At 38.8% G+C, this 12337-nt stretch overlaps 1 protein-coding gene across 1 annotated transcript in view; it reads right to left on the reverse strand.

Moving 5' to 3' along the window:
* Nucleotides 1-12337, reverse strand: part of FBXL17 (F-box and leucine rich repeat protein 17) — a 294482-nt gene that overhangs the window by 137917 nt on the left and 144228 nt on the right. The window lies entirely within an intron of this gene.

Here is a 12337-nt window from a genome sequence, read left to right on the forward strand (position 1 = left end):
TACTCAAGGCTTTGCTGACAGGGCCCTTGATAACCCAAGGACCTGCTTTCAGAAACAGGTAGGACGAGGTGATTCTCACAGACACCCATGACACAAAACTCTTCTACAAATCCAAGCCTCACTTCAACCTTGTGCCTTGTTATTTTAAATGTATTACAGAAAACAAACATGCAGAAAATGCTAAAATATGTAAATGAAGAAAGTACTACAAGTGTTGCTTCAGTATTTTAAAGTGTGAAATAAGCAACCAAATAATTACCTTTTTTTTCCCCAGCTGCTTGGGTTTTTCAGTTTAGGGTAAATAAGGCCATTAGATAAGCATGTGAATAGCTGAAAGATTGAGTTCATGCACACATCTATACTATAACGCAATGAAACTGCAAAAGCTGAAAGTTTTGAATTTGTCACAGGAACAACAAGGGAAAAAAGTTCTACTGATTTTCCAGTCTTATATAAGGAATTCCTCATCAGCTAAGTAATTAATTACCTGGGTGATTTCAGTGGTTGTAGTCCATATCTCTCTAAGGTTTTCTTAAATCATTGACAAAGTAGTTGCTGTTTGAACCTGAGACGTTCATACCTCAAGTTGCTACTGTGGACATGGCAAAGTGATGAAGGTAAGTGATTTCTGCATAGTATCAAAGTAACATCCAGCTTCCTAAAGACTTTCTTAGCCTGCTATTCCTTTGCTAGGATTGCACATATGTACTTTTGTTATGTAGGGTTGAGGGAAATCTCTTTTAGATAGTTATTGGCACTCCAGAATGACAAAAAACAGAGTATTGTACTGAGTATGCAGAACTTAAAATATAAAACTACTACCATAAACATTCAGAGACAGCATTTAACACCCAATGAACTGACTAGAACTACAGAATCAACACATCATTGCATGAATGTAGAGATTTTACTGGTGAGAGCATTAAGGTTTGAGAATTATGTGATACTATTGTGCTATACAATAGTGGATGGCACCCTGTTTATCACACAGCTATAGCAATGGGCCGACCTACACCACCATTATTTTGAAGCAACTTGAGAGAACTCAAGAAAGACTAATTAACTTCACTCAAGAAACAGTGTTGTTCCTATGGTGTGTTGTTCTTTTTGGCCTCATGCCCCAGGAGTAAACATCCAATTAAAACCTGAATCCAAGATCCTGATACAGAGCTCAAGGTTCTACAGCACATTTTTACACACAGAATAGGATATAGATGCCAACCAAGCACTTCAAGTCTGCTGCACCACTGATGAGAGAGCAAGGAAATGCACTGATTTTGAAAACAAATAGTAGATTCTGTCTGAAAAAAAAATGCAAGGATGAACTAAATATCCTGCTATTCAAAAGCCAAGTCAATTTAATTAGAAAGATCATTATTAGCACACAAAGGAATCTTCAAAATTGTTTTAGACACAACTCTGTTTGTGGTTGTGCTGGTTTTGGCTGCAATAGATTATTTTCTGCATAGTAGCTAGCAGGTTATGGATTTGTGCTGAAAACATGGGAAGCAAAAAAGGCTTTGACTCTGTATAAGCACAGCTCAACAATAACTAAAATACTCATCTCTCTAATATTGACATTGTGCTCAGCACAAATCCACAGCACAGAATCATGGAATGTTATAGAAATCATAGCTCCATGGTACCTCCTGTGAAGAATCACAGAATAATAGAATGGATTGGGTTGGAAAAGACCTCTGAGATCATCAAGTCCAACCCTTGGTCCAACTCCAGTCCCTTTACCAGATCATGACACTCAGAACCACGGCCAAGCTCAGGTTAAAAACCTCCAGGGATGGGAAATCCACCCCCTCTCTGGGCAGCCCATTCCAATGCCTGATTATTTTCTCTGGAAAGAATTTTTTTCTGCTCTCCAACTTCAATTTCCCCTGGCAGACCTTGAGCCCGTGCCCCCTTGTCCTATTGCTGAGTGCCGGGGAGAAGAGACCAACCCCCACCTGGCCAGAACTTCCCTTCAGGTAGTTCCAGACAGTGCTGAGGTCACCTCTGAGCCTCCTCTTCTCCAGCCCAAACACCCCCAGCTCCCTCAGCCTCTCCCCACAGCACTTGTGCTCCAGTCCCTTCTCCAGCCTCGTTGCTCTTCTCTGGTCCCGCTCCAGCCCCTCAATCTCTTTCCTGAACTGAGGGGCCCAGAACTGAACCCGATACTCAAGGTGTGGCCTCCCCAAGGCAGAGTCCAGGGGAAGGGTCACTGCCCTGGTCCTGCTGGCCACACTATTTTTGATCCAGGCCAGGATCCCATTGGCCTTCTTGGCCACCTGGGCACACTGTTGGCTCATGTTGAGCTTCCTGTCACTCAGTCCCCCCAGGTCCCTTTCTGCCTGGCTGCTCTCCAGCCACTCTGTGCCCAGCCTGTAGCACTGCAGGGGGTTGGTGTGGCCAAAGTGCAGGACCTGGCCCTTGGCCTTACTGAACTTCATCCCATTGGAATCAGCCCATCTCTCAAGAGTATCCAGACCCCTCTGCAGAGCCCTCCTGCCTTCCAGCAGGTCGACACTCCCTCCCAGCAAATTTGCTGATGATGGACTCAATTAACTCTATCCCAGCCAAAACCAGCATAGTGACATGTACATGTCAAGTAAACAGAAGCAACAGTTCCAAGACAATGGCACATGGTTCAATGAAGCATTAGATTTAACAGCGTAAAGACCTTGCTAGTCAACAGTTTTAAACAGATTGGTTTTTAATCAGAAAAAGAGATGTTTCTTGTTTTGAAAGAACAAATAACAAGCCAGCGGAAAGAAAAACAACATTCTGCCTTGTTGCATTTATTTTGAACCAAAAAACTCGAGTTTAATTTCTATTGCATGGGCAAATTTTGTATCTTCCACAAAGTGACTAGTTACATAAAATGAGGATGTGAAAAATTGTAGGAATCTTGAAATTTGCACATTAAGATTTAGATAAAGCAAACAAGGCTTTTTGAATATTGGTCCTGAAAGAATGAGTGTCACAAGGGATATACACAAAGCCAAACTTTGGCAAGGCCAAGCTGCCTGGGTTCTCCTGAAAATCACTAATAGGTAAGGGAGAGAGACAAACTATCCAATCTCCAACTTAGTTTTGAGTTTCTCTCTGGAGAAATTTTCCCCTTGCTTTCTTGTCCCTTAAGCTGTATTCCCACAGGGATACTGAGTGGTGGTTATCATTGCTCAAGGATGGTAAGTCACTCTTACCAGTTAATTTCTATACACGCATCTGTGTGTGATGGGATGTTCACACTTTCATTCTGTAGCAATCTGAAAGAAGGTAAAAAACTGAGTTTCTCTGTCCATTGTGCTGCTCCTGTGCAACAAGTCAAAGAGCATGAGTGAATCTTTACCTGAAAGCAAAAATGACAATATTTGTAATAACTTGAAGATGTGGTGAATCAAAATTGTATCTCATAGGAACTCGTAAGTTTACATACACAGTGCTGATGTTTAATTAAAAAATTGAAAAACCAATTTAAAACCTCTAAGGATTCCATAGAAAAAATCTATTTTAAAAGTAAATCTCGAAATATAATTAAGTCCAAGATACATGACAGGAATATTTTTATTACTTAAAAATGTACTTGCTATGAAAAAAGTTATTACAAAAAAATAAGTTCTATCAAGCTGAACTGTAGAAATGCATACTGAGAACAACAAAGCAAAAATAAAGTCTTGTATCTGACATGAAGTGCTATAGTACAAAAAGTAAAAGAAGTCTCTTGCAACAAGCACAGTGTCACCTGAGACATGTTTTCTTAGAATTTAGTCAGCAGTGTGGGAAAAGACAAATACAAAGGGAGAGTTTAGCTGCTGTTAATGGGCAGCCAATTCTACCCACTGTGAGCGCTGCTGTGAAATTCACTCCCGACCCCACCTAGAAAGGATCTGCCTGTGACCGACCACTCTGGTTTCTTGAGAATCGCAATATAAAAGGAAGCTCTCCAAGAACTTTCTCGGAGTAATCTTCCATTAACTACCTGAGGATATGCACAGAGTACCTGCTGATTTGATTACCTGAAGTTACTCCCTTCACCTTGTTTTCATTTGCTCACTTGTTGCTAGAAAACACACTTTGTATTTCTACAGCTGTGAGAGACACTTAATATTTTAATTAAAATTTTACTTCAGAAATTTCTGGCTTCTAAATAGGTTGCACCTACCCATTTAAAATGTTTTACCAGAAGCTTTTATTTAAAAATCTGTTTGAAGATACCTGAGCATTCATCCTATGTCACAGCAAAGATTGTTTGCTGCACATATTGGAAAAAAATGGAATTTTAATGGGTTTCTAAACACAACTGATACTAAGAGCAGTATTTGATCTTTTTTTGCTACACATTTTCCCATTAAGTGGAAAACAGAAAAAAATTAATCTGTAAGTAAGCACCTGAAGTTCTGACCTTTAAATTCAGTCTATATGCTAATCCCTTCTAGTTAGGAATCGGTTCCCCGAACCATCAATATGGAACACTGAGCATAATCCTGCTCTGAGATTCAAAGAAGTAACTCGGTAAACATGAAACTTTTCAAACTAATTTTTGTTTGAAAAAAAACCCCACAAACCATATTTGAAAACTGTATTTTTAAAGAGTTCCAGCTTGCCACAGAATTTACCTTTCATATTCCCACACAGTCGCTTTCTTCTGTGCTATCAATAAAAACTAACACTGACCTTCCTCCTGGAAGGTTAAACTTCTAGCTTATGTTTGAAACGCTGGAGTGCCTTTTCTCAGAAGAAATGCTACATTTACGTGCCGCCAGCAACGAGAAAGAATACACTATTGCTCCGACCCTTCATTAGTCAGAGGATCTTGGCAACAGCCGTAGTGCTCATACACAGCCCTGCATGAGAAACTGCTTTCAAAGGTAACCTTGCCAAGGGCTATGTTCTCTCCTGGCAAGAGGAAGCAAACTTTACTTTTCTACCAATCAGTTCTCTCTGCATGAGAAACAGGTGTTATGATAGGAAATGGGACTTGGAGCAGGAACAAAATAAAATTTCTCTAAAAATAAGTTTGGTTTGGGGAAAAAAAATCAGAGATAATAAACCTGCAGGGCTTACATGTTTTTGCAAAATGCAAATCAGTTAAACTGGTTAAGGAATTAAGTGCTCTTTTTCAAAAATGACCATGGAGATTATAATCATTAATTAAAATCATGTAAATAATATTTTGAAAGAACCCTTCCTTTTTATCTCTTGGGTTTCAAATGGCATAATGGTAAAAGGTTTGGTCTCAAAAGAGCTATTCTAATTAAAAATAAAAATTTAGCATAATTAATAAGTGTGACTAAGCTTGCAATCTCGCTACTTGCCATGATGATTTCTTAACAGAGAAATAAGATTGTATTTTTAAGTATCATTATACCAGGTTACAATGGATTATACTCTTACATGTCCCCTTACAAATTTTCTATAAGCACTGGTATTAAAATCTTCTGGATTTGTGGTCACTCATTATCACTACCCCTAAAACACTGCATGTCACAGTATTTGTTCTCCTCATACTGTAAACCTCCTGTCACTCATCTGTACTGATATATAATCAAAATACACAAAATTGCTGGATTTAGTAAAAAGAATTACAAATTAGAATCCATACATACAATACATGGGCTGTCTCTATACTCTGTAATTTCTCTACTGGAATACAGTGGTGAAATATAGTCCTTTCTACTCTTGCTTTTTTCAAAAACTTCAAATTATTCTGCCAAGGAAGAGACACCTCCTCTGTACCACATATTGAGGCTTAATTATGATGCACAGTCTTTTTCATGAAAATAAGATGGGAATTCCACTGCTTTATGTTGAACTCAAAGTATGCTTTTAGGCATTCTTAACTGTATTTCCTGTACCCACATAGATGGATGATTTAATCTTTTTGCGGAAAGTCGAATAAAACAGAAGCTAAGAGCATATTTGATGATTTAAAATAAATTGCACTGACATTTGAAGAATTTTTTCTAAAAAGAAATCCTGAAAAGTTTAAATTATATTAAAACTTATTTTCCAATTTGAAGTGTATTGACAAACTGAGTCTTTTAAAATCTGATTCCACCCGCCCCAAAGAGTAACTCTTACCTTGCAGCATTACACTGGAGTAAGAATGGTCATGCACAGTTGTAACAACCCCCTGCAGCACCACCAGGCTGGGGGAAGATCAGGCCTTGGAATGGGCTGCCCAGAGAGGGGGTGGATTTCCCATCCCTGGAGGTTTTTAAACTGAGACTGGCCGTGGCACTGAGTGCCATGATCTGGTAAAGGGTCTGGAGTTGGACCAAGGGTTGGACTTGATGATCTCGGAGGTCTTTTCCAACCCAATCCATTCTATGATTCTAAGAGGAGCTGGAAAGCTGCCCAGAGGAAAAGGACCTGGGGTGCTGGTCAACAGCAGCTGAACATGAGCCAGCAGTGCCCAAGTGGCCATGAAGGTCAAGGGCATCCTGCCTTGGATCAGCAAGAGTGTGGGAGCAGGCAGAGAATGATCCTCCCCCTGTTCTGGGCACTGGTGAGGTCACAACTCCCATTCTGCGTTTCCTGTGTTCAGTTCTGGATCCCTCATTACATGAAAGTTACTGAGCAGGTCCAGAAAAGGGCAACGGAGCTGGGAATGGGTCTGGAGCAGCTGAAGGAGCTGGGAGTGTTCAGACTGGAGAAAAGGAGACTCTGGGGTGACCTTCTTGCTCCCTTCAACTGCCTGGAAGGAGGTTGTAGCCAGGTGGGGGTCGGGCTCTTCTCCCAGGTAACAAATGACAGGATGAGGGTAAATGGCCTCAAGTTGAGGCAGAAGAGGTTTAGATTGGGTAGCAGGAAAAAATTTCTTCACAGAAAGGTTGGTCATGTATTGGAACAGCCCGGCCATAGAAGTGGTGGAGTCACCATCCTTGGAGGTGTTTGAAAGACACAGAGATGTGGCATTTAGGGACATGGTTTAGTGGCAAACTAGACAGAATTAACAGTTGGACTCAATGATCTTGAAGGTCTTTTCTGACCTAAACAATCCTATGATTCTATTAATGAGGGACTGGAATATATTTAAGAATGTGCTTTAACAAAAAAATAAATATATGCAGTTAACAATCACCTCTGACTTCGTCTAAAACCATGGACAGCTGAACAAGTAAAAGACTTTCAACCAGTTTTTCCATTCACCTTGTCACTTTATCATAGTTTGTTTGATTTACACTTTAAAGAAATACGGTCTGAATAATGCAAGTGCAAAAGGTCTGTCCTGTTTCTCAGGCCTTCTGCCCAATTCTATAACAAAGCAAAAAGTCAGACTAGTTGTTCTTCTTTTTAAGTACCTGACACAGCAAGAGAGATGCAAACAGAACACACTGACATAAGGTGGTAAAAAACATTTGCTTTGGCTTTGAATATGAAACTCATCCTACCTACAAGCCACAAACACACTTTCTACTGTTACATACATTGAAATAAATGATTTTCAGTACATTGAGTGTACTTTTCACATATTACCCCTCTTAATTATTAAGAGTAAATCTAACGACTTCTAACTTCTTACAGGATTATTTTCACAACTCTTCACTCCTGCTGTACTGACAAAACATCTTCTGACTCTTGCTGCCTTTTGATTAATAAGAGAGACGTATAACTCGAAAGGACAAACATTTAACTGCAATAATGCTCAACAAGCTCTCAAATCCTAAACTATGAGTATGTTTCAGACATCTCAGGGCATAAAGAACTCATATCGTGGAAGAGCAGGTAGCATGGAAAAAGCAGTGCACCCTCTTGTATTTCATTTTATTTTAGATGTAAGTGAAATGCTCTGCAAGTTGAATTGTTTGCTGTTATTTAAATAAACATGAAATCAGAATCACTAGGCAACATATGAGAAGACATAGAGGACTACTAAAATTAGCATTTACATTTCCACTTGTGCTCAGTAACAAAGCACAGATTATTAGATAAAGTGGAATGCACAAAGGATTCAGTGTATTACCATTACTTCTAAACAACCCTATTGGCAGCCCATTTAAAAGAAATGGTGAGTAAAATAGAAGAAATATTTCATGGTTTTGTAAGCAATTTGCAGTATTGTACTGTCAATCTGGAGCTATACAAACACCCATCCTGCATAAACAACTTAGAAGTACCTCTAGACATTTTTTAAGCACAAAATGAATTATATACTCATTCATGTTAGTTTGTATATTCCACAAAGCCTGAGAAATTAAAAACTTGGTAGATAATTAGGGAAAATATGAGTAAAATGTAGTGATATCTGTATTATTTGTAAAATCATTTTATGAGAAGAAAAATGTTCACATAAGTGATTGTTCTTCATTCCTTGTTGAAGTTGTCAGGCACACATTTTTCCATCATACAAGTGGAATGATCACTGAGATTACTTCTTTTTTTATTATTACAGTGCCATCAACTACCTATTTTGAACTTCACAATGCTTTAAACTATTACTTTAAATTCTGAAAATGCCATTTATAAATTCATGATTCCAAAACATCGTAAAAAAACCCTCATAGTTTCCATTCACTTTTAGAAACACACTTTGCTTTCAAAATTAAGAGAAACTCCCTGCAGAACTCTTTGCAGTGAATTTTTTGTTCACAAAGAAGTAGATAACATAATATTCAAAGCCTGTGAAGAACATCACTTTGTGTGACCAAGAAGAATGTTGCCAGTTTAAATTCTCCCGCTCCCCCACAAACCATAATATTCATTGCATTGGTCCAACATTGCTAATTTTGCTGGATTGCAATTAAATAAATACGTCAGAATAATTTTTGGTTGGTGTACACTTCTTAAATAATCAGTTTTCTCCCAGTAAGTACTTTATCTATTACAAAACGTGGGCATCATAACTGAGTCACAATCTTCTCAAAATTATTCAGTGAAAATAAGTTCATGGCAGGAATTCAGCAAATTTGAGATCTGCAAGGAGGACTTTGAAGGCAGTTGTGAGATGTGAAATTAATGGAAGATCTCTAAATTTGACCACTATTTTCCAGCATGTAAAAAAAAACTTACAAAACACCCCTACAAACATAAATTACTAACTTGTCTGGATAATAATTCAACTGTAAAAATTTACACAGCAAGCACTGCAAGGCAATTTCACTTTTGCTCAAAGCAACCAAGTCCAGCAACATTTCCTATGTGAAAAATACTCTTGAGGCACGTAGCAAAATAAATGTACTGTACGACTTCCCTGCCTCAGCCACTTACTCAGTAAGGCTCTGGAGAACACAGATTTGGCACATTTTGTAAACATGCATTTATTTCATGAAGAACTATTACTGTTTCTTGTAAGAAGAGTTGGTAAACACTCGAATTCCTCCCCACCGTGAGTTTAGTTCAGGTTTCAGAAGTCATGCATAGTAATGATTTATGTTTCTTTGGGTGGTTCAGTATCCTTTCTATGATCTGGGGAGCTTTGCATGATGCAGGGAAGACTGATGCTTTCCACAGACAATTACCTGACTGAAGAACCACTGAACACAACAGTGAGTCATATTTGTAATGCACAGCAAAAGGCCCAAATTCATTACCTGACTTTTTCTCAATTACCTCTCATACGTCAGGGAACACCAAGAAGCAGTACAGAAAACATTCAAGAACAATTTCAGAAATTATAGATCAGTTTTCACAACTTTAGACAGTAACTTCTCTTTCATATGCTTCTGCACTCACACATGAGAACTCTATGATGAGTCAGGTTCTTCAGACCTGTTCTGAGGCGGGTTTGGAAGTGTGACTGCAAATTCTGGGCTACTCAGCATATAAATGTACTGCAGATTACTTTTTAATTGAAAATTTCATTTTTACTACAGAATTTAAATCACTACAGTACCAAACACCATAAATTCTTATATTGTGTATGTATGGCCAGACTTCGCAAACGCAGATTTGGGCAGGGCTCTCTCCACGTGCCCTTCCAGCCTGTGCAGTGGATGTTTTAGATGAGGCTCAGCGTGCACAGAACTGGCCCCACCGTTTCAGTCCCACGGTCCATCTGCCACGGCCGAGCGAGCTTGGACAGTGACAGGGAAGACCTCGGGACTGTCACAGCCCCCGGTACTGACCGGGGCTGACCCTGCTGAGCATCCCAGATCTGACGGGATGGGATGGCAGGGAGGGATTGAACTGTCAGGGGACGGTTCCACTGAGACTCGAACTCAGGTCCTTGGGATTCAGAGTCCAGAGTGCTCTCCTTTACACCACGGGACCACCCTAATTCCTATATTAGTTTTCTAGCGAGTGCAGACAGTATAGTTAAGTTTGTTATTAAAACTTTTTAACTAAACTTATCTGAACTGAAGAATGCTCCCATATAAAGGGAGACCCACCATGTTATTCTTAAGTCAACAAACTGTTTCAGGGCATAGCTGAAGGGCAACATATTCAAGAGCCTCTTTGCTTTAAACATTTAGTTACCAAGGAAGTACCGCAGTGTAAGGACAAATAAATCCAGTATATGCAGACAGACCTGTATGTGCACTTGTCAAGGCTTCATTTCAGAAAGACATAGAGACTTCACTGCGAACAATAATTAGGTTTAGCACATCATAGTGAGATATGGGCTGTGCCAACACACTCCAACCTTCACATGTTCCACTATTGATCACAGCACAGACCAAGATCCTCCAGTTCCTGCCAAGATTTCGCCAGAGCTCGTTCAGTGCAAACTGAACATCAGGTCTGACTGGAGTAGCTCCAGGAGAACATGAGAGACTGCTCTGTATGCAGAGCTCATCTGCTGGATAACATGCTAATGTATTGTTCCTAGTTAATAACTCTGATTTACAAAGTGACTTTTGAACTACATCAAGTTAATTTTCCCTTGAACTTCAATACCAGCCAGCAGGAAGTGGAGAAATATGTAATTACTGAATTAGAAAATAAATTAACTTTTTACTTGCTCTGCAGTACAGAATGTACCATGGAAAATGAAAACCCACAAAATACCTGGACAAACTGGAGTTGGACCAAGGGTTGGCCTTGATGATCTCGGAGGTCTTTTCCAACCCAATCAGTTCTATGATTCTATTCTATGAAACATAAATTACATAAATATAGAAAGAAGAGTGATTGCTTTGCATGACCTAGAGAAGACTGACAATTTCCTTCCTTTTTTATTCAAAAACAAAAAGTATTTGAAAGGGAGATACTAACACCCCCACCAATAACTTCTCAGCTTGGCCTCAAAGTGCTGACGAGATCACTCCTGAGATGCTGGCTGCAGAAATGGGATAATAAAGACCCCACACAGTGCTCTGCACTATATAGTGCTCCTATATTTACTGGATATAAACTACAAGTAAAGCTAAGAAGTGTCACCAGAAAAACTAGAAATTAATTGTGTCTGCTTATAGCTCAATTAAAAATTGCAGCCTATCTCACCAATTATTTGGAATGTCCAAACACTGTTTTCCAAGGAAACAAATGCATTTCAGTCTAAACCTCAAAATTAGTTTGAAAGCATCAAACAAAAATAATTCAAGTGAAGTTTGAAGTTGTCCTCAGTGAAATCACTTCACCAGACGATTAGAATATTCAGAGTTGATTGTGCTGATGCATGTCAGGAAGACTTATGAAATGAGAAAAAAGGTAAATCTGAGGAAGCTGAGTGGTTTCTGTAAGTCTGGGATGACTAAATCTGTCAATCTGAAACCCTCATACTTCAGCTCAATTCAGAGCCACAGTTCTTCAGCATCGCATTTCTGCAAAGTGCCTCAGATTTGTGTGTATCTGAAATGTAACTACAGGTAATCTATTTCACAGATTGGATTCTGCACATCCTCTAAGTCAGAAATGGCCGAGAAAGAAGATTGCATGCTTAAATTTCCAAATCAGAGTATTCTATGCACAAGGTCTTGGGATGACCTCAACTGAAATCTTCATTTCCTCCACTTCCCTCAAAAAAGATGCGACAGTTAAATAAAGACGGAAGAATTACACAATTAATCCAATGGTACAAGTGAAAAAAACAGAGCTTGTCCATTTCTACTTTCAGAAAGGAAAACTTTCATTAAGTTTGCATCATTTATGTGTTTATTTATTTAAATTTGCATTATATGCACAGTATGAAAGACAAAATGTATCCGTCAGTCATGCATTGCTTAAACTAAGCATTAAGATGCACAGAATTTGGGCAACAATCATCTAACAGAATTCACACATTAGAGGATAAGTACAAAAGAATCAATTACGGCAGAAATATATATTTAGGCCTTTCTGATTGTTAAGTTTTTGATTTTCAGATCCTTAATAATGTTAAAATTTTTTACTAAAACAAACATATTTGATCCAATTAGGGAAAAAGAAATTGGTAAGTACAGAAAAAAAAAGACATGGGAAG

This window comes from Pithys albifrons, chromosome Z (genome assembly GCF_047495875.1).
Source record: "Pithys albifrons albifrons isolate INPA30051 chromosome Z, PitAlb_v1, whole genome shotgun sequence".
Classification (NCBI taxonomy): domain Eukaryota; kingdom Metazoa; phylum Chordata; class Aves; order Passeriformes; family Thamnophilidae; genus Pithys; species Pithys albifrons.